The following is a 26,791-nucleotide window of genomic DNA, read 5'->3' as shown; positions in this document are numbered from 1 at the left end:
AGCATACCACGGCTATCAGTTTTGAGGCTACAAACAGATTTTACCAATTAGGTGCATTTGCAAATACAAGATCTGCAAATAATAAGCAATTATCTTTCAAAGTGTTTAACAAGATTTTTAAAACGTTGTTTCTGGATGTTGGAAGATGAACTGCATTTTGTTTCACTGTATAACGTATCCTTCGTTTTTCTTTTCATCAGTGGTCTATTTTTCTCTGCATTAATCTTGAAATTAAAGGCAGAGAAAACTCTAAATATAAGGTTTCAAAAAGAAAAGAAACACTAGAAGCAAAAGCATTCAGAAGTGGAGCGATTCAGCCTAGAGGATCATCCCACCACCCCAGGGAACAGAGTAGCTAATCCTCACTGTGGGATACAGACTTTCAAAGTGCTAGCCAAGGACCCCTGGCAAATGCCCCCGTGAGGGAGGGTACAGGTAAGGGGGCTGTGAGTTAACCCCTTAAGCAGATATCAAACATCCCCACGGAAAAGTCCAGCCTGGACTCACAGACTCACACCTTCCCTTTCCACCTCTAATAGCATCTTCTATATTCATCTGATCCTCACTAACAAGCAGGTTTGAGCTTCTTTCAGTTCAAGTCAATAAATATGTTTTAAGCTACTGAGGTAAAAATGCTGTATGCGATAGAATATATAAGATACCATTTCGTCACTTTTTACCTAACATATAAACATGTTCTATGCACAGACATACTCTAGTAACTAAAAAAAAATACTAATTTATGACATTCTTTAGCTTCAATCTAATACTGAAACTGAACTACAGAACTGAAAAGCATCAGAACAGTACAAACGCACTGCGATTTAGCTCTGCTCATTCCTTGTGCCATTAATGAGCAACTTTTTCATCTTTAATCCTCCTTCACTAAGCTGCTTGTACTATCCCATCTGCTCCTCTTACTCATGCCTTGAAGATCTTATAATTAAATTCTAATTAAAGTTTAAGGCTTGTAATAAAGAAAACACTTGCGGAATGCCTTTGATTCAACGGGCCAAAATAACATTTCAGCAGTTTGAAAAATGAATTATATCCTTTTGCTTAACGAGCATCTTTAAGACGGAATTAAAATGGGAAATTCCAATCTTCTGTGATTCCACCAGCCGCACATCATGCAAGGATGTTCATTCATCACCACGTGCGACAGGTCGGCCCGCTGAAAGCGGCACAGAGGGAGGGCCACGCCATGCGCCAGTGCGCACGGGAGCCGTGGTGCGGGAAGCGGGGCGGCACTGATGTCACCTGGTGCCCAGGTAGGAGGACACCTGCGGCTCAGCACTCAGTACTGCAAAAACAGGGTTGTCGTCCTATGCACCAGCCTCTCGCACCTCAGTCCGTCTGCACTGCCAGCCTCTTCCAGCTCTGCCTCTCCAGCTCCCTCCGTTCAGGGTGCAGACTCTCCCTGAGGATCTCTGGTCTTAGTCCCTGCTCCAGGAATCTGCAGCCTTTCTGGAACATGTTCTAACTGGGCTGGCTCCCTCCAAGAAACTCTGTTCTTTGTGTTAATAATTTGTATCCCTTTAGGACTTTGCATAGACCTCTGCCATAGCTACTTCATGATTATGATTTATTTTTGGTCTGTTTTTCCTTTAGTATTTGAGCTAGTTTCTTGAGGATAGATACTATCTTGAGAAGGAAAAAAGTATTTTTCTAAAACCTAGAATGAAAAAGTAATTTACTTTTTATACTCAGAGAACACTGACCTGTCTTCCATGAATATCAAGTACACTGGTAAAATATATTTTGTTTAAACTTTGGTGATGAGTCACTATTTAATAATTATCATTAATTATCATTATATAATTACATAGGCCATATCATTACTAAGAATAACTAAGGTGCCACTGTTCAAAGTGCTTTATGTCATTCAAATACTCATAACCACCGTGCTCACAGGCAGAAATGAAGAGAGAGACAAGTTGAAGTCATACTCACCCAAGATCATGGAGGAATCCAGTGTCTGTTTTCTAGCCCTGCGTCTGCCCAGAACCCACACCACAGACACTCCTCAGCCTACAGTTCCAGTAAAGGGTGCAAGGACTTGCTGTTCTTCTCTCCAGATTCTCTCTGCATACAATCTATGGTCCACTTAGAATATCAAACTCGCCACTTTGTGATCACCAGGGTGCCGCAGCTACACCTTCACCTATGCTGCCTTCCTGCCAGGTAGCTCAGTTACGCCCTATCCTGTGAGGTCTTCCCTGACTCTCTACACTGACTGATCACTGCCCCACTTGCTAGTGCAAAATCGAGAACCTACTGAACTTTTGCTCCTGACTAATCACACTGCAGCATAACTGTCTGGGAGCTGTGCTTTTATCTCACTGTCCCTAAAGTGGGGCAAACATCAGGACTAGTGTGTCAAGTATGCAGAAGCAGACAGCATCTCTAATTTGCACACAGGACATATATACAACATGGTTCAGTCTCTCAATGTCAGTATAGAGAAAAATACTACCTCCTCTGGGGTGATTAGAGAGACAAGGAAAAGAAAAAAGTCAGTGACTGAATAAACCCAAAGAACATGTTTCGAGAAGCAGCCAGCTCCCTGGCGACTCACACTGCATTTTACTTTTGACTCAAAAGATGTGTCCGTTCCTTTCTTTCCCAGTACTATAGCCTTTATGATGAGTCCCCATGCCCTGCCCTCTCGAGTAGGGAGCAGCTACACCTAGATGCTTAGAGTCACTCTGTGCTCTACAGCTCCTCTCAGCTGAGCCTTATCCCTGCCTTGGTTCCTCTCCCAGCATACTGGCCCCATGCCACTAGCTCAAGTGTGCTCCAGGTGACCAACCACTCCAAACCACAGACCCATTCCTCATACCAGGGAACTCCTAAGCTTGTTTTTGGCTCAGTGACTAAGTACCAAGCTTATTCTAAATACTAAGCAATTAGTAGCAATAAGTACTAGCTCTTTAAATAGATACACCTCAAGTTCCTCTAAATTTTCTTGCAAAAACATAATTATATTAATTAATTCATTAAGACCTCTTTACCAAATCCCTATTACGTGACAGGCAGGACAATGAGACAGGCAATATGCCTACTGTCACACAGCCAAGCAGCAGCAAAAGTGGAATACGAAACAGATCTTAACTCCTATGATAAGTCCCAGTTTGGGGACCTGTGTCCTTAAAGAGATGAAGAGGTATGCACTCTGAAATCTAATAATGTCACTCTTTACCATGGGGTAGATGTGTATGAGGCTGAATCAATCCTTCCTAAGATCTCAGGTATAGTCCCATGTTCTGTTCACTCTACACAACTGGCCATTTCCCAAACAGGCAGTGAATTTCCACACCTGAACTCATGTTCACACCTTTGTCCTCCATGCCCTATCTTCACCTGCCTGCTGAATTCTCCTCTACAGATGGAGCTCATTCACTCATCATCCAAAATGTATCAAAGGGCTATAAGGTACAATTTCTGAAACTAAGTGACAAAAGGACGAGACTGCTGGACACAGTGGTCTGTACCTCCAGTGCTGGGTACTTGGAAACTGACGCAGGAGAATTGCTTTATTTATTATTTACCAAGTAATTTATTACCTAATTGTTCATCTCCATCACTAGACTCAATTCCCTGAGGGACCTGATTAGCTTACTTGAGAAATACTTTACTGGGTAGCCTGAAGGACTGTAATGGTTAAAAGCATGAGTTCTATCACTTAAACCCTGGCAAGTACTTACTTTAGCATCTTAGCCTCTCAACACTATCCACATTTCTGAAATGGGGTCCACTCAGGATTACACTGAAGTTTAGCATGGCGACATCATTTACCCAAACTCATGAGCAGTTTTGTCTTAATCTGTCTTCAGCATGCCTATTTCAACATCCATTCTGGCATTATTCAACCTGTGTATGATCAATAATAATGTGATAGCCAAGATCTCCCCAAATCTAAAAATTATAACACCCTTAAAAATACAGTCTGGGATTTATTGTTACTCTAACATTTACTTCGAAACATGAGTAATTTAGATCTAATTTGAGTTTTAAGAATTATTTATGAGCTTTACATGCTAAAAATGTATCTGCTGAAATACAACTGCACATTTACTATTATAAAAGTCAAGTTTAGTGTTCTGCTGCCTGCTTCATAAGCACAAGGACCCGAGTTCGATCTCCAGTACCAAAAAGAAAAAAAAAAAGTCAAGTACTATTAATGATTATTTTAAAAATCATTACTATTCTGCACTAATTATCAATAAATATAAAATAATTAGTAGAATAATTATGAAAGAAAATATTATGAAAGAAATCATTGGCTGCTAATTGGTTTGAAAGAGTATTAATATTTTGAATCTATAAATCTTACAAAAAGTTAAATATTAAGCAAAGTACAGTTAAAAGTTAGATATTAGAATTCTAATCTTTATAGCACTATATGTCTAGTACTTATAAAAAATTAAGCATTACATATAATATTTTGTTATTTAGTTTACTTATGGCAAATGACTTTTAAGAAAAAGTTTTATTTAGAAATTCCTCTTTTTATAAAGATGAATTAAAAGCAAAATGTCAACCATACCATTTCCATTATTTCACAAGGATAAAAAATTCCAAAATTATGTCCAAGAACACTGATGATAAATCATCTCTGGAATAAACTTAATGTAAAATGAAAATATTATAAAAAACAGAAATGTTTAAGAAAATGAAGTTTCCAAAACATATTATGTTTCTGCTAACTAATCTTTAAGATTACAGTTTTTAGATGGGATGGTGTCTCACATCTTTGATCTTAGCACTGCTGAGAGACTGAGGTAGGAACATTTCTAGTTTGAGCCTAACCTGGGTAACTTAATAACTTAGCAAGACGGAGTTTCAAAATTAAAAAAAAAGTTAAAAAGCTGGAAATGTAGGTCACTGCAATGGCCCTGTAGCTCGATGCAAATCCCCAGCACGCACGCACACATACACCAGATTTGAAAATATGCCCTAGCAGAACAATTCTGTAAAACTCTTAGTCTAAGGAGGATATGGGGCTGTTATATAGATGAAAAGACACCCCAAGGATGCACACTGAAGATATAGGCTACAGTAAGAAATGGCTCGTCCTCTTTGAGGTGGGTGGTCAGAGTAAAGCTTACACTGTAGGAGGTTAAAGAATGAATGGATAGTTGAAGAAAGAAAGTGAATGCTGATTGTTCAAATGGAAGATCTTTTCTCTCCAAAAGGAGAGAAAAGGGGCAGAGGCCCACAGCCCAGTTTCATAAAGTGTATCAACTTATTAAGGCAGGAAACATGGCTGAAACATCATGGAACATATTACATCTGCACATTAGTCTGAAGAATTGTTGTTGCTTCTGACTGCCAAAAATAAATGTATAATGTTAACTCCTCCCTGCCATTCAAATGTATTTGATTTCTAAATGCTTGCCTTTAGTTGTGCCAGTTTCCTTAACAACTTTCAGAACAAACAGAAAAGCAAAAGTTTAAGGCCAAGAAACTTTCGTGTTCAAGTCCATGACTTTAAACATTCATGATTTTCCTACATGGCATCCAGATTTAGTACACGTTTCTAGCACGAATGGAAAGTACATATACACACAGAGCACATACCCAGGTGTGTACTGCATCAGACCATATGTGTGATTCTGAAGTTTTCAGAAATACAAGATCCCATTCTTAAATACTTTCTTCCAATCTCTAACAACATATACATAGCACAAAGAGTGGAAAGAACAAAATTCGATGCATGGAAAGCCCTAATTAGAGATACCAACATCACAGTGCCCAATAATTGCTACACATATAGGAGAGATAATCCTACAAAGAGCTGTTATTCTTAGTGCAACTGGTACAACTACGGAGCAGGAAAGCCTTTGTAGATAACTAAGAAACGTTTCAAAGAGTCAATTTTGACTCTCATCTAATTCTGTTAGTGGACAAGTTTCTTAACTTCTCTAAACATCACATTTTTACCTTATTCGTTAAATCAGTCAGGACTGGTGGCATGAGCATGTAATCCTAGCATTCTGGAGGCTGAGACAGGAGAATGACAAGTTCAAGCCTAGCCTAGACAACTTAGCCACTTAGCTATATCCTGCCTCAAAATAAAAAATAAAAACTAAAAAAGGGTTGAGGGATGTAGCCCATTGAAAAAGCCCTGTGTTAAATCCCAATACACACATACATACACACATAAACACATACATAGGTATAATCATACCTACCTACTAACCTACTTATCTACCTCAGAAAGCAAAGGCAGGGAGTGACAAATAATATACATGAAGTGCCTAATAGAATGTTTGGCATATTAGCTATTATCCAACACATGCTTGGCAGCTGTGTTGATTGTAAATGTCATTCCCCAAGACTGCACAAGTAGCAAGAGACAGTGGGAAGATAGGAACTCATATTTATTTATATGATGCCTCAACCAATGCAGAAAATAGCATTAACTGAGAACTTTCCATTAGTGTGTCAATGTATGTACATGTATTAACAGAAGCAATTCCCACAATAGCTCTATTAAATAGATACTATCACTATTCTTATTATATAGATGAGAAAACTGAGATACATAGATATTAGAAGTCAGAAAACCTTCCTCTCTACCCCTAATTTTACTTATGTCTGGTAATATATGATGTCTTACTTTTCTCTCCTTGCTGAGACAAAATACCCCAGACCCAAAGTTAAAGGGGGAAAAGTTTATTAAGCTCAGAGTTTGTAGAGATTTCAGTTCATAACTGGCTCCAAGGAAGAATGGCACATGGCAGAGGGGTGTCACAGAGAACAAATAGTTCATTTGTAGGCAGAAGAAAGCAAATATCAACAAAAGACTTTAAGGATGTCTTTATGCCCCTTTTATCTTATCCAGATGACTTAGAGCGGGTAGCACTCACACCCATAATCCTACTGTCACTGAACCTAGCATTGCACCTCGAATCAATTCAAGTGTCAGACACTCAAGATCCAGCCACCTCTGAAAGAACCCCATCTATGACTTCATGAGGCTTTGGGGGGACATCTAGACACAAGCCATAACACCAACAATCACCACATTCCCTGACCCTTCGTGATACACTCACATTCTGAAACCAAATGCAACATCTCAGATATATTCTCCAATAATAAAAGGATACAGAAAAGGGTACTTCTTTGAGTTTCTGAGAAAATGGAGCTATATAAATGAAAGGCAATGTCAGCTTTACTATTTTGCTTAGACATAAAGAAGTTACACTGGGAGTTTTGCAAACATAATTGGCCAACCACACCCCAGCTGAATCAAGCTGGACTTCCCTCTAGATTTCTTTTTTTATTACGCAAAATTTCAAGACATCTGAATTATCTGATGAAACCATGCTTTACTTATACCAAAGAGTGGTCTCAAAAACTTTACATGAACTGTCACAGACAAAAGTCCCCCAGATGGATGTACACAAAAAGGTCAATCTACCTTATTTTCCTACAGCAAACAGCCTTCAGGAGTCACTTCTTCTCCCTTATTTTATACTGTGCAGTCAAGTAAGTGTGGTCAACAAGAACAAGATAAAACTGACTACAGCTAAAGAAAAATACTGATGTATGTGGCTAAAAATGTCCTACGCATCTTTTGAGAAAAGGGTTCAGCTGGGCGTGGTGGCGCAGGCCTGTAATCCCAGCACTTGGGAAGCTGAGGCAGGAGGATCGCTGTGAGTTCGAGACCAGCCTGGGCTACATAGTGAGTTCCAGGTCAGTCTCAACTACATAGTGAGACCCTGTCTCAAAAAAACAAACAAAACAACAACAACAGCAAAAAAAAAGGGCTCAGGATCCTAATGGAAATTGAGACCCACACAGATTCCATGTTACTATAGTCTTATCAAGACTAGAAGCTGATTTTTTTTCCCCAAACAAGTCCCAAACAAATAAAATTAGAAGGGCCCCATCCTTCAGATGTGCTCTTGCAAGTCCTTGATCTGGATGGGCTTTCATGGACAGACAACAGGTCAGACCTCGTATTGCAAAGGTCAAAGAGTTGGCAAAATGGATATGAAAAATTGTCAAAATAGGAATGAGCTCCTTTTGAAGTCTGAGGTTTAAATGAGCTGATTCCAATGTGCTCTATGAGTGAGCAAAGACACAAATAAAAAATTAAACACTGCCCTGTGTAAGCTGAGACCTCTTTTAACTAAGGCATGCTAGACTGCCCTGCCCTTCTGCACAACCCAACTCTAGAGTCTGGGTGGAAAGGAGCATCCTGAGATGTGGGAAGATATTAGCAAATAGCCATGAAGAATACCTCACTGTTTCCTTCCTGAGAATGTTCTCCAAAAAAAGCCTCCTCCTGTGTTTTCCTACTCCTGCTGTAGTCTCGCAGTGTCTGACTTGCCCTCTATTTTTGTGTATTTACCTACTTGTTTCCCCCATGGTTTTATTTTATTTTGTAAATAACTGCTGGCCAATCCTGTTGTTATTCTCAAATATTCAAATATTTGAGTTGTTTCTGAGCTACTATCATTCAGGAAGTTTCAGTAGGTTATTATCTGAACCTCCTCTGACTTTCAGTTTAGTAAATCAGGCAAGTATTCCACTCCATAAATCAGAAACACAACACTTTGTCCCTCACCCTCGCAGGCTTAGTAGCTCTGGAATGGAATACCAGTGGAATCAAGGGAAGTTTTCACAGACTCAAATAGCACAGAAATGCAATAATTTGTCTTTATTAATAGAAGGTCAAACACCATGTACTTCTGACAGTTGCATCAATATTTTTACAGTCCTCAGGTCTCGACTTTCAGTAATGCCCTCTTAACACACAAAAAAAAAACTATGGCTAAATCCTGCCATTATTAAATAGCTTTTAGATACCTTTTGAAAACAAGTGGAGTTAATATGTAAAGCATTCAAACCAATGGCTGGTTTTCTCTGTAACTGGACCTCCCAGAGTCCCATCCCTTGGAATACCAGCCAGTCTGGAGTACTTTGGACTCCTCAATGTGCTATAAATCTATAATCCATTCCTTAGAACACTGTCTGCCAAAGATGTTAGCAGCAAACTCTAACTTTTGCAGCTTCCCCTCAACACAGATACAGCTAGCATGACGAACACGCATATGCTTTACATATCACTGTGACGGAAGTCATGTTATCCTCATTTCACAGAGGACGGAGCCACTGCCCAGCAATTGCTTCCCTAAAATCATTTATGTAAAGAGGCTGAACCATGATTCCAGGTCCAGTTTGAAGTACAGTGGTGTTTTTGTCTATCACATATGAGTCCACAGGAACTCAAACTGTCTCGGGGAGATGTGACAACTTATGTCTTTGATTACCCGTTCTCTGGTTATGCTATTCCTGTTCTCTCTTATTCCTGCATATATGAGCCACTTCTTCACCCAGCAGCTAATGGAGCCTGACACAGCTGAGATGAATGGGGGCAATTTTGTACTTTTTAGGTTTCCTGATCCTGGAGCTGACAACACAAAAAGCAATAAATTCTTCTAAAAAGCAAAGAAAATAAAATTTATCAAGATACAGACAACACAAAACTTCTAGTTTCTCAGCAACTTCCCCCAAAATGTTCACTAAGGCTACAGATCTTTCTATACATAAATGTCATAATAACTGGGGTATGCAAGGATGAGAGCCTCCAAAAAGCAGGTAAAATTCCAGAGAAAATAGTTAAGTCTTGGAAAGAGAGTCTCAAACTTAAGTATGCACCAGAATCTACTGGAGAATCTACTAAAACACAAATTATTCCATCTCACTGCCAGGAGTTTCTAATTTAGTGGGCTGAGGATGAGGCCAGAGAATTTGCAATTCTAATACAGTTCCACATGATGCTCACTGGGGCTGGCCTGGGAATACACTTGGAGAATGGTGGTTTTAGGGGAATTATATACCTAACAAACTCTCCCCTTTAGAAAAACAGGTGTCATTTGAATTCCTTTAACAATCAGTTAACAAAATGTTTAACCAAATCAGACTGATCAGATGTATCATTGTGACAACAGCCTGCACTCTGGGATTCAAACCCCAGCTCTACTGTGTGACCATGGGCAAGTTCCTTGGTCTCTTGAGCCTCCATTTTCTGTCTGTAGAATACAAATGACCCTTAGAGCACATATGGAATACTGGGAGTACTGCCTCACATACCTTCAGTACTCTAAGTACAGACTATTAACACCATCATTCCCATTCTTTCGTGCATTTCTAAATGACTGAAATGCAGTATGAGAAGTATATCTGAGGTAACTTCATCATGGTATCAATATTGCAAGTGCTTACAGAAGTCTAGATGGTATAGCTCATTACACACTTCAGCTGAATAGAACAACCTACTGCTCCTAGGCTACAGCCCTGCACAAAACTGAAACAAAAGATACATGGCCACCTCCACAGGCACTTGCCATAAATAGAGTTGATCTGGGGAGTCAGAGTGGGTACCAAGTGAGTGAAACTCTAGGACACTGCTGCACATTACTATAAATTGTTATACTAAATTCATTGTACATCTTTTCTTTCTGTAATGAAACATTAACCTTTTTTACCTTATACTCTTTTAATTTTTTAAAAGTTTCTCCTTCTTTTCTAAAACTGTTTACCTCAACAAAAAACAAACAAACAAAAAATAAAACACAGGAGATAGGAAGTTTTGAGCTCCATTGTAACTTCATGGGACCACTATCCTATGCATGATCCATCGTTAGCCAAACATCATTCTGTGGTACAGCGATGTGATTTCTTCTAACTCCAGAACTATTCCTCTGTGCCAATCTATACAGTAGGGCTCAAGGATAGAGCTGTGGTTCCTGCAAGTATGAAGTTACAGGCTACCAAGGAAGATACAACTCAAACAGTTATTTATAAGCATGATCTGCATAAATCAAAGGGCTCAAAGAAGGAAAACAAAGAGAAAATGCTACAAAGTTATTGCAAATGTTGAGATCAATTACACATTCAAAGCATTTCTTCGCATGTAAACCACTGCAAAAATATAATTCTCTATAATCTATATACCATGTAGCTTTTTTATGTTTACTTTTAAAACATAATTGCATAAGAATAACTCTTCCATTCAATACCCCCAAATTTCTCAAGAAATTTCTCAAGGTGTCATGCACATTGCACAGAGGACAATAAAGGCAAATACACTAGGCTTCTTCACCCTAAAAGTTCCTAGGCTATTAAAGAAGAAATTGAGACAAAGAATAAGTATAGCGTAATGAGAAGAAGGCTAGAAGATCTATGGGAACAATGAAGAGAAGTCTGCTTTTCGTCACTATAATGAAATATGTGGGCTGGGGATTTAGCTCAGTGGCACCATGCCTGCCTTGTAAGTGCAAGGTCCTGAGTTTGATCAATAGTACCTCAAAAGAGAGGGGGGAGGAGTGATATAATTGACTCAAAAGAGAAAATATTTATTTTGGCTCACCATTCCAGAAGGTGCTGTCTATGATCTATAGATCCGCTGCCCGGGATCTGTGGTCAGGTGGCACATGGAAATGGGCGTGTGTGGCACAGCAAGAACCCAAAGACAGGAAAAGGGGCAAAGTTCTCATAACCCCATCAAGGACACACCCCCAGTGACCTACAGACCTCCCAGGAGGCTCCACTTCTTAAAGTTACCCCCACCCCCACGATATAACCACCTTGGGGACCACACCTTTAACACACAGGCCTTTAGGGAACATTCCAGACCCAATGTATAGCAGAGTATCTAACTGTACGGGGCATAATAAGACATTTAAACTACATCTTGAAGGATTAGCAAGAGTTGACCAAGTATAAAAAAGGGTCAATGATACGGTGCAACACTATGCACGCAGGACACGCATAGGGGCCTGGCTCACGCAGAGGTCGGGAGATGTTAGACGGGGCCAGAATGTTGGTGTGTGACAAGCAGTAGGAGATGAGGACAGCTCAGCTTCAGTGCTATGACAACAGTATTAATTTTCTGAATAATATAAAGTATTTGAAGCCATTTGGGTAGTGGTCCAGGTGGTGCTATAGTTTGGATCTTTAAAATGTCTGTGTATTAAAGGCTTGGTGCTAGAGTGTCAATAGTGAGAGGTGGTAGAAACCTCAAAAGGCTGAGCCCAGTGAGAGACCTTTACTACATTGAGGGGGGTGCACCCTCAAAGCAAGTGGGGAACTCTGGCCCCTTCCTCTTCCTGTCTTGGACTTCCTGGCTGTGAAACTTGCAGTTTTTCTGCCACAAGCTCCCTGCATGATGCGTTGCCTAGCCACAGGTCCAAAAGCAAGGAAGACAGCCAATTATGGGCTGAAACATCAAAAACTGTGGGCCAAAGTAAACGTTTTCGCTTTATAACTTTATTATCGCAGGTATTTGTTACAGTTTCAGAAAGCTAACACAGTCAGTAAGGAAATAAATGCATAAAGTAGTCATCTATGGGGTTTTATAGGTAAACCTAAAGTTGTCTTTCTATTATACAGTCTAGAAGGTCAATGTTTTAGTACACTAGTATTAAGCTCCATCTATCCATTACCTGTCAGTAATAAGTAGCCATTACGGCAGCTAACATTCTCTGGATCTTTAGTATGTTGTACTATAAGCTTTACACATGTAGACTCCTTCTGCCCTCTAAATAGATCCATGAAATACAAATAAGAAACTATAGTGCAGAAAGAGTATTTCTCATGGACCACACAATAAGTTGGAGGATAGCATTTAACCCTAGAGCCCAAACTCAATAATTCACTTTTAAATTCACTTTCCTTCCTCCATAGAGGATGCATACCCTCATACCACTTCCCAGGAAAATCCAGGTTTTGTGCAGGGAGATGCATTTATGTGAGGCTCTAAGAAAATGAATATAAAAATCATGAATACGAAATTAGGTTTAAGAGTGAATGTCAAGAAAAAAATATACACCTTAAGCTCTGAGGGTGTAAGGCCTTTTTGTCTTACACAGAAATGATTTCTAACTGCAACCCCTCACCCTAGGAACACTCTACACCTCCCTGCACTCATGGGGCCAATGCATGTGAGGAGCCCTATGCCTAACCTTGGTTACATTTGCTTCCTGAGAAGCCCATCTCCAGGAATGCCCAATAATCTCATAAACTTTTACAAAGCATTCTGACGCAAGTCAGATCTCAAAGTCAGAGGAAGCTGGTCAGTTCACTGCAGGAGGCAGACATAAGTGTAGTATGGGAGCTACCAGAGTTTTCATCCTTTCTTCCCTATTAGAAATATGGGCCACAGTATGGGGTACAGAGTAACAGCCACGAAACCCAGTTCTGGATCCAGTCTCTGCTCCTTGGCTGCTTGACACTGTTTGGGTCTCAGTGTCTTCATCCATCAAAAACAGGACATTGTAACGATCAAGTAGACAAAATATATAATACCCAGGAATGCTAACTCCCTTCCCACTGGATATGCCTTTTCTCTTCTTACTCCTTATTCTTCCCCTGCCCAGTCCGGAGGTAAATAGGTCCATATCTGCACCCCTAGCATATCCTATGGTGACCTCCATCATACTCCTTCACTTGTTAATTCATCAGGCATTCCCTAGAGACCAACATGAAAAAAGACATGCCAGTGTCTTCAGGAAGTGCTAGTTAATGGATGACCCTTTCTATATCTAGTAAGATGTTCCTCCAGGGCTCGAGAAGTACTTCATTCTGCTGAAGACAGGCAGGAGGGACAGGCAGAGCTCACAAAGGGCAGATCTAACTGAAAATCTAGAGTCCAGCTCCTTGCCTCAGCCTCACCTGGTCCCTCCCTCTAAAGATCTATACCCTTTCATGGCTGGATAAATGAAGACCAGTTGATTAGGTCCTGGGCCCACTGTAGGCAATCAGCTCCAGGACAAAGAATACTGGCCTTTCCAAGGCAAAACAAAGGCAGACTTTCCCCTTTTCCATTTTCCTTTCTGGGAAGGAGAACGTAGACCTTTGGTCTTCCACTGAACTACAGTTAAAATAGCTTTTGTGAAAGACAGACACAGTGGACATTTTTATATATGGATTGCGAGCAGCAATGAAGTGACAGCAATGTAAACAACGTGTAGTTCTCCCTTCTGACAAAGAAGGCAACAGCATGTCCTAGGCCTAGGAGGGTGCTGGGGACTGGAATAAAGACACCAAACCTTAAGCTTTGTTACATGCATATCTGACAAAAAGCACTTCGAAACCTCTTTCCCATCATCAAAAAGCCACACTGGGCAAGATCAGAGCTTAACAGCCAACAACACACACACACACACACACACACACACACACTCACTTTAATTCCTGAGATCATTTTCCTGAAATAGAAAACTACATATGTTTCTCAGATTTCACATCAAGCCACTGCAGAGGCCAGACTGCAGGACTGAATCAGGCCAAAGTAAGTAAGAGAGAAGGGAGATAGGAGGGGGCTGGGGAGGGAGAAGGAGTAAACAGAAGAAAATGAGTGCATTTTTCCACATTGCCCCATTTCTCTAGTACAATCTAAACTTACAAACAGCCCCAAATTGAACTTGTAGTAAGGACTGTTTATCGGGCAGCCCTTGCTTTGTCAAATTAAGATACATTGCCTTGGATTACCAAGACTCCTTAAATTCAAAATGACTTCATGGTTGGCAGAGTTTGGTGTCTCCAGGGCCAACTGCCAGGAACACATCTAGGGCAGAGCCTCAATCCCAGCTCTGGACTGACCTACCTGCTTCTGCTAGGAGACAGCAGAGCAAAATCCCGAGCAGACAGGCTGTCAATGTTAATTAAAAGCCCAAACACTTCTTTAGAAACTATCTCTAGCTCAACATTTATATAGAATTTAACTCTCCTAACAGGCTGGCTTGGGGAGTTGGGAGGAGGGGAAGGATGGAAATAGATTTGAATGGCATTTGGAACCCATTAATTTTTAAAAGATAGGCTGCCCTTCCCCTTTATAGACCCAGAAAAATTCAAAATGTAAGGAAACCAGGAATGAGCTGGAGGTTGTTTAGAAAACCTGGGGAGAGTGCTTGGCTTTTGAAAAGAATAATATCTAGGCAATAACGAAAGCTGACACATTTTATTGGTGAATGTGGTTTTTGACACATTTTTATGACAGGTTGATAATTTTTTGTATTTAACAAAAGGAAAAACGATCTTCTAAATGACTTGGGAATAAAGGGCTCCCTGACTGCAATTTCTTAATAACACTTAAGAATTCTCTTCAAAGGACTCTGACAGTAATTTAGAGGGAGGAAGAACATGAGGAAAATAAGGAAAATAAAGAAACTAAATAAAGGTAAAGAAGGGGAGAGAAAAGAAGTAGCATTTTAACATTAAATTATATTTCAAAGAGTTGAATTCTGTGGTGAGACCTTATCAACACTTTGTCCAAGAGTCTTAAGAGAGAGAATCCAAAAAGTCACTTTGGTCAACAATATTACTACAGAACCAGGACCTGCATCCAGAGAAGGGTTACATGGGTCCCTTAATCCAACCACTTATTTTGCAAATGAAGAAACTGAGGGCCAGGCATCCAAGGCGACCAGACCCAAGTCTTCAGAGATCCCCACCACACCACTTCCATATCTTGGGCCATTTTGTCCTGGGCGTCACCAAGCCATCAAAACTGAGTGCATCATGGATTCCAAGGCAAATACATACTGAAACCTTTAATCAGATTAGTATTATTTTCAAGATCTACATTGTAACCTATGTTAGAGTTTCAATCCTTTTCTATAGCTGAATAATTTTATTCTCTATACACATATACTACATTTTTTATCCAGTCTTCTGTGGTTGGACCTCTTGATGAACATGTGCATTATTTCTACCTGTTGGCTAGTAGGGATAGTGCTTGCATGAACATTGGTGCCTTAGTTTGTTTTCTGGTGCTGTAACAAAATACCCAATGCTGAGTTATAGTTCATAAGATCATCTGCTTATCTTCTAGTAAGAGCTTTAAGCTGTGTCAGCTCACATGCAGCAGAACACAAATGTGAGAGAAATAGCCCAAATGCCCATCAACCAATGAATGCATAAATAAGATGTGCATTTTTTTATACAAGGAAGTACAACTCAGCCATAAAGAAGGACAAACGAGATATTTCCAAGTAAATGGATGGATTTTTAAGACCATACTCAAGTGAGATACATCAGACACACATGTGTAATACTACATTGTTTCTCTGGTGAAAGAAACTAGAAGCGTAAATAAGGAACAAAATGTACAACAAATACTGTGAAATAGGAAGAAAATGCTCAAATGGGAAGGGGAATGAGGGAGAGTAGAGGGAAAAAGGAAGGAAGGGAAAAGAGAAAAAAATACAAAAAGAAGGATAAAATGGAAACAAGTATTTATAAATAAGGAGGAGAAAGAAGGGGGGTTGAAGGGAGAGGAGGAGAGTGTAAAAAAAGAAGAATCAAGATTATTCATGTACAGGTCCAAATTCCCTACCATGAGTGATATCATGCATTAAATGTACCAATATGCTTAATTGTAAAAAATAAAAATAAAAGAAATGTGATTAATATTAATCACTATGATAATGACTCTCTAAAGATAAATATAAGAACACATAAGGATGGATTCACTTCTATACATAAATTTAGATAAATGGAGTCTTGTGCTACCGTGACAGCCCCATGAAGTCATCAAGGACACTGGCTCTTTTGACATTTGTACTTCATTGTCTTCATCCTTGACTTTATTCTCAATTTCATCCCATGGTCCAGGACTCTCTGGGAATTCTCGGATGGAGTCCACATTCTGTGTACCAGGAGAAAGGTAGGTGGGGGAGCACATGAAAAGGATGTGCCACATGTCTGAGCCAGCCTTCTGCAAGGAGCCTTCTTAGCAAATCCCTGTGATACCTGTGCTTACATAGCATCTACAATATCTAGGTGTATAGTCAAACCTAGCTGGAATGCAGTATGGTCAGCCTAAGCTTTAGCAGGACTCTGTACTATTATCCAAAGAAAAATGGTACTTTTTTTCTACTAATCAGAAACAGGAAAATTAGTATTGGGCAGGTTAAAAAAATCACAAAATCATCATCAGTAAATTACACTGACCAATATCCCAGACACCAATTTAAAACCTTTCTACGACAGACACAGTGAAGAGTAATATGGTGGTTATTGAGGACACAAGAAGCTCAAAGCAGCTGTAGATATAATTTCTGTCACTGATTCACCCATGTAATTCTTAGCATATATGTCAATTGTCACCTATGAGACAAGCTCTCTCTAATCCAGTGAGTGGACACACATTCATTGAACTCTTCAAGTCCAGATAAGGGCTGAAATCAAATAGTCCTTAGCTCAAAGTTGCCTTTGATTGATTCTTTTCACTTGGGTGAACTTGGGTAAAGCAACCGAATTCCTTTCCATTCTTTTCTTCTTATGAAAGGAAGGGATAAACGACATGGATTTGCTTTGTGGAGAAAGTGACATACCCTGGGTAATGTCTCTGGCCAGTTTCTGCCACACTGTAGTCAACAAGCAGTGCTACCTCCATTTGTCTCTCACTTTGGTAATGATTGATTGATGGATGATATTAGGGTGAATTCGAATTTAGCATTTTGTGGGTGGGTAGAAAGGATGGGCCTTTCTGAAACAAGTAAACAGGTCTTGATGCTTTCTTCCCCAACCCCTCCTGGTTTGAGAGTTTTATCTTGGCTTCCTGTGATATGATCAGGTTCAGAGAGGGGTGGAGTGAGAGTTACCTGAGGTCTAGAGTTGTCATGGTATGAAGGCATCATTAGGTGCTGGGGAGCCCTCAGGCCAGTCAGCTCAGTGGCTTAAAGTTCACGGAGGGCAAGAAGATAGACCACCCTGGGCCATCTAGGGGCAGGAGTAAGAATGAGGGCTACAGGGTATGGCTCCTCCTCCAGGCCAGTCGGACCAGGAACTCAGGGACCTGATCCCTGCTGCCTCTGTTGAAGTTTCCCTGCCCTATCATTGCCTGTAGCTCTTTCTGCATACTGAAGCAAAACCTAAGGAAAATCAAGGTTACATTTACTTTTCATCAGTGATGTAAATCTGGAGAGAAAGGGATAAAAATCTAACTCTATACTTTGGGGAATGGTTAAAAATGAGTGTACCGTGGGACAGGATGCACACTGTTCAAAACCACTAGTCTGAATGTATTCGATTTCTACATGGTTCGTTTCTAGCTCTTTGCTGGTTACAACTAGACATGAATCTTGGCTGCCTGAAAGATGATAGCCAACACAGCTATAATTTTTGAACTAAGCAGCAATATAGCTTTTCCTTTACATAACAATTTTCTCTGAGACCTTGAGTCACTTTTATAATTTAATCTCATTTTCTCTTTCAATATGGTAAAGTGATCTTGAAATCCGAGTCCTCATTTACAAATAGATCTGATGGTATGTTCTCGGTTCAAAATGTTTTGAAACTGTCAAGGTATGAAAAAGTTAGATCTCATTTTCCAGGTAATATAGCTGAAGTCTAGAAGGGTCTCCTTACTCTGTGAGTGAAAGCAGTGGGTGGAATAGGAGCGAGTTTATTCTGCCTTGCTTCAGGGTCCTTTTCCTGACCAAGAAGGCCTCCCTCAGGATGGCTGGGACATCTCAATCTTTTACAGACTCTTCAGTTTGTTTCCCACCCAGGGTGGCTCTCTGACAATGGAATGTCTTGTGGACTTGGAAATAAAGCCTTCTGATTGTGATCTAGTACAATTCTGGGTAACCAAGTTTCATTTAAATGAAATAAGTCAGACACAGAAGCACCAATATTGCATGATTCTACTTATATGCATTATCTAGAATAGGTATATTCATAACAGACAGAAAGTAGATCAGAGGTTAACAGGGACTATAGGAAGCAGAGAATGGGGAGTTACTGCTTAGTGAGTATGGTTTATATTACAGGTGATGAGTACTCTGGAAATAGATAGTGGAGAGAATTACACAACACTGTGAATTTACTCTGTGCCACTCAGTTGTATTCTTAAAAGTGATTAAAATGGTAAATTTTACTATTTTTAAATGAGTGAATTTAAATGGGTGAAGGGAGGGCAAGACCTTGAACCAAGACCTGTTATATAAAAAGGTACAAAATCTCAATGATGAAAGTAATTGTACTGTATACCTACAAGGTACCAATAAACTCAATGAGAAAAAAATGGTAAATTTTCCCTGATCAGATCTGCATTTTGACTGTGAGTAAAGTCCCAGGTGTGAGATCTGGTTGGCACATCTGGTCTTCCTACCTCATTCACATCCATGCATGGCTACTTATATCTAAACATGTAAATGATGTCAGCTTCACCTTCTGAGCTACATCCAGTAATCAAAGTTCTACACACCACAGTAAAGAGTATTTTCTAAAATAATGAGGTTTTTTAATTCTATATTAGCTAATATATTTTGTACATCATCTCTTATTGGTTTGAACCCCAAAGGCAAAGAAGAGTAGTTGGTACACGGAACCCTTAACAATGTAAGGTGTTCAAATATGAGAAATGATTTTAATTGTCCTATGTATGTTAAAGCACTGATAGTTATATAAAAGAATGTTGGTACTCATGGGTGGTCAGGTTGCATAATTTAGAAGGGAGTGATTATCATGCCTGCCATGTGGTAGCAAATAATTCAACGAAGTAAACACATGTGTATATGTCAGAGCTGACAGCTAGATTGATAGAACATATACCAGAGAGCACAGATGTAACAAACATTGGATAAATGTAGGTTAAAAGTAATAGATACTCAACATTACACTCTCAACTGTTCTGATGTTTGATTTTTTTCAAAAATTATAACTGGGTGAAAATATTAAAATGAAACATATAATGAATTCTCACTAATATTCAAGAAAACACCCAAATTAGCAAGTGACATAAATAGTCTCTCAAACTTGATAATAGCAGTTGATGCAATTAGTAATTGACATTAGTTGACATAAAATAAAATAAGCAGCTAATAAGAAAAAGAACTACATTTAGTATACAAAATACAAATTAAGATCCCTCTTAGCTTTCCATGATTGTGACCATATTCATGAGACAGTCAAATTTTAAGGAGAAAGGGTTTATTTTGGCTCTCAGTAGAGATTTAAGTGCATGTTCACTCAGCCCCATTGCTTTTGGGCCTGTGGCAAGGAATCATATTACGGCAGAAATATAAGGTAGAGGAACCTGTTTACCTCACAGCATCCAGGAAGCAAGACAAGAGACAGGAAGGGGTTGGTCCCAATATTCCTTTCCAGGGCACAGCTCCAGTAACTTAACTCACTTCCACTAGGACTGCAGTGGATTAACTAATGGTCAACTTGTAATGCCCCACTGAACTGAATCAGAATGGACTGGGTATGAAAGATCCACCTAGGGATTGTTGCCAATAGCCATAAAAGGAGAAATGGAGAGAAAGACAGTGGGCTATTGATATTTTAGGAGAAGCTGGTTTTCCTGATACGAACTTAGCTGTTCTAGTCAGAGGCGGGCTGCTATCCTTGTCAGGGGAGCTCTGATCTAACTGTGAGCATCACTTCCTGGCTTCATTGTAGATCCGTCAGCCTGTTGACACAAATCCTTCATCCCATTGGAATAGGTTTTCTGGCCTCCACCTTTGGACCTTCCAGGTGCAGATTCTCAATACAGACAATCATGAAACACTTGTGGAGAACGTTGCCTTGGATTCCAACCCTTTAGCTGGACTTGTGTAGAACATTGCTATGGCATCTAGCCTCTTGGCTGCATTCCTTAGGCCTCTAGTGTGTGGCTAATCTCTTGCATTCTTCTGTATTTGATTTTTTGGGAAAATATAATAAACTAATCCTACAGATTATGTGCCCTGTATTAATTGTATTCCCCTGCCAAAACCCTGACTACAATAAGACCCCACCCACCTCCTAAAAGTCCCAAATGCTTCCCAGTAGGGCCATAGGCTGGGGACCAAGCCTTCAGCAGGTAGGGTTTAGGGGGTTGTTACAGATCCAAACCATAACAATCCCATTTTAAGCCTAAAAAGTTAGAAAAATTATATAGACACATTGTAGTGACAGAATAGAATATTATAAAGGTATTATTTTCAGCTAATATTTATTGATATCAAAAATACAATAAAAATAGAATAAGCAAAAATGCACTGTACAAAGCAGATTTCCTATTTAACATTTTTTAAATAACTAAGGGTCTAAATAATGATGTTATTTTTTGAGAACGTGGAAATTAGATTTAGAAATGTGCTACAAGGCAATAACCTAATCATAATAATTTTCTAGCAGATTAGCAAGTAATTATGAGAAAAAAACAATACAGTAATATCCCTTGTAAACTCCAAAGGCAGAGAACCATACCAAACAAGAAAATAATTGCTATCTTAGAAGAAATTACAGTTTCTTAAAACTAACATTTCACCTCCTTAAAGTAGAAGAAAGAATATTTACTGCAACCTACAGAAAATTGTACATAGCAGTAGTGGAGGGGCCAGGAAAAGGGAAATAAATAAATATAAATATATTACAAAGCAGTATAAGAGAAACTAAAGGTTGTAGAAAATTCAGCCCTGCATTTCTACATGGCATGGAAGTATCTCAGGAATTCTGACATGAAACCTGTAAGCCAAACTTACAGAGTATCTCTTGAAGAACCTAAGAGCCTGGTCATCAGTTTCATTTGTCTAAAACCATCAAAATAAGTGAACTGAAAAAAATTCTCCCATACAAAATATTTCAAAGTAATACATGTGGCTGACTATTCCATCCTAGAGGAGGAAACGCATAACCTCCAACTCCTTAAGTGTGAGCTATGAACACTGAATTCCTTCCAAATAATGTGATGTAGAAGAGGTAAGGGAGAGAAACTTGACACACAGGTAGTAAGGTCAATACCAGCAGAGATAAGTCATACTCATATAGGTACCCCCAATATGATGAGAATGCTGCCTTATCTCTGTGGTTTTCCTCCCTAGAATACACTAAGTCTCATCATGAGAGAAACAGAAGAAATATTCCAATAGAGGGGCATCCACACTATGAATAACCCTGACCAGAATGCTTTAAAATTGTCAGGGTCATCAACAAAAAAGGAAAGTGTGAGAAACTGTCAGTCAAGAGGACTATGGAAACATGACTAAATGTAGTTTTCATGGGTGGAAAGCCCATTAGGTAAAAAAAAATTAAAATTCAGAATAAAGTATGGAGTTTAGTTCATAATAACAAATCAGTATTGGTTACTAATGGTGACAAATGGAACATACTGATGTAAGACTTTAGTAAGAGAGGGAATTCGCTGTACCAAATTTGACACTTTCCTGTACATTTTAAAATTTAAACTTTTTTATGAAATTACAAATTTGATAGAACATACTTTAAAATAGTGTATAGAAAGTTGTCAACCTTTAGTAATAAAATTGAAATTTCTCTCAGACCCTTATGTTAGAAAAAGTTTTGCTTCTTCTGCACATCAACCAGGTTTTCATTTCATTCTCACTTAATCTTGTCAAGCTCTCCCCGTGGGCCAGCCACTAGGAAGCTTGACAATAAATCTATTAGTAATTATACAGAGGATTACAGTTTTTTTGAAGCTCTCATCATCAACTCGGTTATTATCTTAATATATTCAATCCATTCCAATTCTTTTACAGTTCATTCATGTGAGTATTTTGTTGATGTTTTCCTTTGTTGGTGCTGGGGACTAAACCTAGGACCTCAGTTTTCATAAGTGTGCACTGAGCTACACCTCAGACCTGACTTCACGTTATTTATTACCATTCATTTCAAATCTCTTTAGAGGGAGAGCATGTATTTATATTTATATAAATTTTGTCTGAGTATACAAACTTTTATTATTAGAATTTCTGACTGTTTCTCATGTTCTAGACAGTTACCCCCTCAATGACTAAAATGTGATGAATTACTAAGGCATTTTGTTTCAGTTCTTGAATTGCCAAATTATGGCAACACTGCCTGCTCTAATGGGTGGTTGCTGAGGAGTGATGGAGTTAGCATTTGTTAGTATGTCTAGCACAGAGAAAAGGAAGCCAATCAGTAAATGATAATTACCATTACTGTTATTGAAAAGTAGCAGTAATTATTTTCATTAATATAATAGAAAGAATGCAGATTAATTACAAATCAACCCTAGGCCTGGTGGTGATTTTTCTCAGTGACCTTGATAAACAAAAGTAGCTGCCATCTTTTGGAAGATGAAAACTAGTGAGGGAGAGAAAAAAATAAACATATGAAAAAAGAATAAAAGGTGGAGGAGAAGAAAACAGAAGGAGGAGAGGAAGACGAGGAGGGTTTCTTACACACTATCAGTGCCAAAAACAAGTTTGAAAGTTTTAAAACAAGGTGAAATCTAATCACTTGTTATCCTGAATTCTGCTAGAATAATAAAACAGAAAAGAAAAACACCCTGTAGCCTTTTTGGCACTCATTTTACCAAAGCCACCCAAAACAATCACATATAAGGGCTAAATGAACACCAAATTTTAACTTCTCCTTGGGCTAGAGGATGCCAAGTGTCTGCTCTACTGCCTAGGGGGTTTTGGCATTGATTCATTCCATTTTAGAACTGCGTTTCTCTTATTTTAGAAGAAGGAACAAGTAGTGGGAGGTTTTTTATTTTTAAAAAACCCTTTATTTATTTAAATACTATATGCTATATATTTTTCCCCAGTACCTTTAACTCTCAGTAACCCTGAGAAGTTACTAAGGAAATGAGGCTTACAGTGATAAATCATTTGCTCCAGGTTCTCACAGTGTACAGTACAGACCTTGAACGCAGGTCGGTTTGACCACAAAGATTTCCCTCTCACCATTACGCAAGAAACCTCATGTAAGGATTACCTGCCTAATGTCACAGAGAAGGGAATTTTTTAAAACTTTATTTTTATTAGAACACATTTGTTATACATATCGATCACATTCATCATAGGGAATTTGTACCTGTACATAATATATCTTAATTATTTTGTTCCCCATTCTCCCCCTGACCCACTAGCCCCTACACCCCTCACCATTTACAAAAGCTTTGTTTCCAGTTTGTTTCCACTTTTTTCCTTTATCTTCTTTGTTTTTTTTTCCTTCCTTCTCCCCCTCCCCCCAATGTGATATTTTAAACATATGTGTATGATTTATTGCACTTAAAAGTATGGTCTCAAGGTTCATTCATTTACCTAAAAATGTCTCAAATTTATCCCTCTTTATTGCAGAATAGTACTCCATTGTATATAAAAACCACATTTTCTTTATCCATTCATCTGTTGATGGGCATATAGACTGTTTCTGAGATTTAGCTATTACAAATTGTGCTGCTATAAACATAGGTATGAATGTATGATACTTTTAACTGAGAAAGGAAATTTTTAAAAAGAGTTATTTCCTTTACAGTTTTTCTCAGTAGTGTTATTAAAAGCTTTTCTGCTATCTCAAACCCATGCAATAACATCATGGAATCGGTGCTGCCATCATCTCCATTTGCAATTTGGAAAGCTCAGGGGGGTTTGCCCTTTTGTCTTGATCATGCAGGTTAGAATAAAGAAGGGGGAAACTGAGATACTGAGTAAAGAGAAGAGAGACAAAGCAAATGCAAGCTGGAAGTGAGCCAGGGAATGGGCATCCACTTCACAAGAGAAATTTGGTGTCTCATGCCCAAGATCTGAAGAATCTGTTCTACAGGAGAAGGAGACTAGAAGGGAGACCACATAACTTGCTTGTAACTATGGACAAGGTTGAGGGGAGAGAAAGGACAATTTCTATTAATGAAAGCAAAATAAGCATCATAGCCAATAAAAAATGGCAGAAATGATGGATGGCCAATAAATCCTTCCTGTGCATTAAATTTTCTGTTTCTTCAGGGTCTAAGATTTTCATAGACAGGGGTGGAAGTTTCCAAATATATTCTGATAGGCCAACAAAAAGCCTTCCAAATTTACAGTCACTAAATTCCTTGGGCATTTAAAATACTTTCAATCTCTAACAGACAGAGAGCATCTTAGAGTCACATACAACTTTTATGTATATTCCATATACTGTTTTCCAAACTAATCTGACCAATATAAACGTGACCATAAAAGTATTTGTTAAACCTACAAATTCTCAGATCTGCCAGGGAGATTCTAATTCAGTAGATTGAAAACTACAACTCCTAGAGATCTGTGGTTCTCACAACAAATTTGTAGGTAGATATTATAAGGAGACTAAGACTCAAAAGAAGAGAAGAGACATGCTCTAAATCACACAGCTAGTGAGGAATACAAGTCACTGTGATTTCAGTTTGCACAGATGTCATTTCATTTAAGTCCATCTGAGCCAGAGCTTTTCACAAAACCCACTCCTCAGTGCTGAAATGGTATCAGACACCAGGAAGTGGACATGTAAACATTCAGAACCATCAGAGTAAACCAGGGAAGAAATCAGAGCACTAGGTGGAACAACACCCAAAGAAAAAGAGGAGGAAAAATCCAATCATCCTCCATGTCTCGCTCCATATTTGAGTCCTCAAGACTTGTAGGCCAATGCCCTGAAAATAGGCATCTACTGCCATTGCTTTGACTAAGAGGTCTATTTGGGTAAAATTATCAAACTGTTTCCTTCACTGCTGTATAAAAGGGAAAAAGAAAAAACTCCTGTCAGAAATAACTTTAGACAACTTCACACCCAAAGAGCTCAAAGACAAAAATGCTCAAGATAAGGTCTTCGGCATATGCACACACTGCCTTCTCCAGGGGTGAACATTACAAAGGTGGCTAATTACACTGTCTACGGCAATGCCTTCAGGAACTCCTCACTTGGTAGGGTGAGCACTTAAGGTTTGCAGAGGCTTAATTCATGTACACCAGGGTCCCCTCCACACTGAGACTTTTGTCTAACAACTGCTTCATTGGATAGAGATTTGGGTGACATGAAGAATGATGCACTCGGGGGCCGGGGATTTAGCTCAACAGTTTGGTGGCCTGCCTCGCAAGCGCAAGGACCCGAGTTCAATCCCCGGTACCACAAAAAAAAAAAAATGATACACTTGTGAAACCATCCTCTACTACCTCTTTCTGGAAACCTCTGCTGTTGAACTCTCACACTCTTATCAACTCACACAAGGAAAAGATCCCAACCCTATAAAACTGGACAGACAGGAGCATCATAGGGGAAATGGCACTGTTAGTTCCAACTTTCCTTGAGTTTAAATAAGGAAGCTGGGTATGGTGGTGCACACCTGTAATCCCAGCACTCATGAGGCTGAGGCAGGAGGATAGCTGTGAGTTTGAGACCAGCCTGGGCTACATAGTGAGTTCCAGGTCAGTCTCAACTACATAGTGAGACCCTGTCTCAAAAAAAAAAAAAGTGTATCTATTTACATAAAGAAAAAGGGGGAGGGCTTGCCCCATCGGAAGGCACTGACTTTAAGGTACAACACCTGCCTCCCCAATTTACACAGATTTATCTGCCCGCTGGGAACTAATCCTTTTCATCTCAGGTTTGCATAACCCAAATTCTACATCCTTTTCAGGTTGAGGAGCCTTCCCACTTTTGTGCAGCCCTTAAATCCAAGGTCAAGATGACAATGGATTTGTCGTACTTAGAGACTCCACATCCAACCTGTCTACATTCATTTTGTGTTTAACCTATCTATACTCATGTGCACACCCACTTGTTAATTACAGCACATGACGATTTTACACTCAATGAGTGTACTGTAAATATCCATCATGTCGTACATACTTTCATAGTTTACTGTAAAGTGGTTATTGATTTCAATAAACGTACCTCTACAGTAGGGGATTACTGAGTCACATCCATTTAGAAAGCAAAATAAGTTCATAGCACATCTATCCCACGAAAATCAGTTTCTTTGCAAAACACACTCTGTCCTAATTTTAAGGCTATACGTATATTTTTTTACATTGATCGTGTAAAAAGT

General features: G+C 39.1%; 1 protein-coding gene across 6 annotated transcripts in view; it reads right to left on the bottom strand.

The window, feature by feature from the left end:
• Fggy (FGGY carbohydrate kinase domain containing) overlaps positions 1 to 26,791 on the bottom strand; it is a 420,052-nt gene that overhangs the window by 316,985 nt on the left and 76,276 nt on the right. The gene's annotated exons all lie outside the window — the stretch shown is intronic.

This window comes from Fukomys damarensis, unplaced genomic scaffold (assembly GCF_012274545.1).
Source record: "Fukomys damarensis isolate Sample0158 unplaced genomic scaffold, DMR_v1.0_HiC HiC_scaffold_23, whole genome shotgun sequence".
Lineage (NCBI taxonomy): Eukaryota > Metazoa > Chordata > Mammalia > Rodentia > Bathyergidae > Fukomys > Fukomys damarensis.
The sequence above is the reverse complement of the archived record's forward strand: the minus strand, read 5'-3'. Positions and strand labels throughout refer to the sequence as shown.